Source organism: Centruroides sculpturatus, unplaced genomic scaffold (genome assembly GCF_000671375.1).
Source record: "Centruroides sculpturatus isolate CEXI.00-Female unplaced genomic scaffold, Cexi_2.0 scaffold267, whole genome shotgun sequence".
In the NCBI taxonomy this organism is placed as follows: Eukaryota; Metazoa; Arthropoda; class Arachnida; order Scorpiones; family Buthidae; genus Centruroides; species Centruroides sculpturatus.
In genome coordinates, this window is record NW_019384634.1 from 341,027 (window position 1) to 342,209 (window position 1,183).

Sequence of the window (1,183 nt, forward strand, 5' to 3'; positions counted from 1 at the left end):
TTATTTAATATAATGACCTCTAGCGTAGATAAACATAACTATTTTATATTTTAAAAATATTTAATTCAATTTATTTATTAACGTATATATATATATATATTTATGTATAAATAAAAATAATACTAAATAATAATTTCGTTCAAATTCAGTTAAGTTGATTTTAATATTTAAATTATTAAAGAATAATTAAATTTCTTATATATGTAAAGATTAAAAAGGCTTATAAAGTTTCCAGGCGTATAGTACTTTATTTCAAAGGTTAACCTTTATTTTAGCTAAACTGTCTTTGTCCTTCATTGAAACAAGAAAGTGCCTAATTTATCCTATATTTTCATTTTTTAATGCTCTTGTTTCGTAATGGCAGTGGTGAATTTTCGTACAGGCTTATGCCTATCCTTATTTATCAATCCATCCTTCCTCATAGAAAGCTATAGCTATGGCTTACCCAATGAGATATAATATACTACATAGAATGGCTGTAGTGACTCCATATTTAAAAAAAAATTGAATACACGTCCGCCATTTTCTTTTTAGTCAAGGTGCGTGCCATTTGTGTGTACAGGCAACGAGCTAGAATATCTAATTCGTTGCGTAAAGGTGTGTAAAGGAAAGGAAGAGCTTTAATGTGACGTCATGTTTAGCGAATTTGGTAAGCTCTGAGTGCTTGTCGGCCTATTCAAAATCTCAGCATCAATCCAGCGAGATGCTGCCGGAAGTGACGCAACTGCTGGCGTTTTCTACAGAACACAAACGCTGACTGCCGGGAATTTCGGGAAAGAAAAACAATAAAAATGGCGAATGATGTGGACTTCCACGTTAAGTTAAATGATTTTTGAACTTCTCTAATTAGAACAGATTAATAAAAAAATAAAAATTTCGAAAAGAGAAATAGAGATAAAGATATTTTAAAATCAATAGGTTTAAATAATTAAATCAATTTTAAGATTTAACAACTAAAAAACACTATGTGATGTCTCAGATAAAAATACTAGTACAGTATCTATATACAGTAGAGCGTCGTTTATCCGAAGGAATTCCTGTCGACAAATTTAAATTTTCGCCAGTGCTGTGGCGCTGTAATCTTTGGCTATGTCTTCGGCTACTCAAATATTTTACGTTTTTAATACTAAATTAACTTCTGAAGTATAATTTTTTATTGTTTTTATATTTTTCAATATATTTA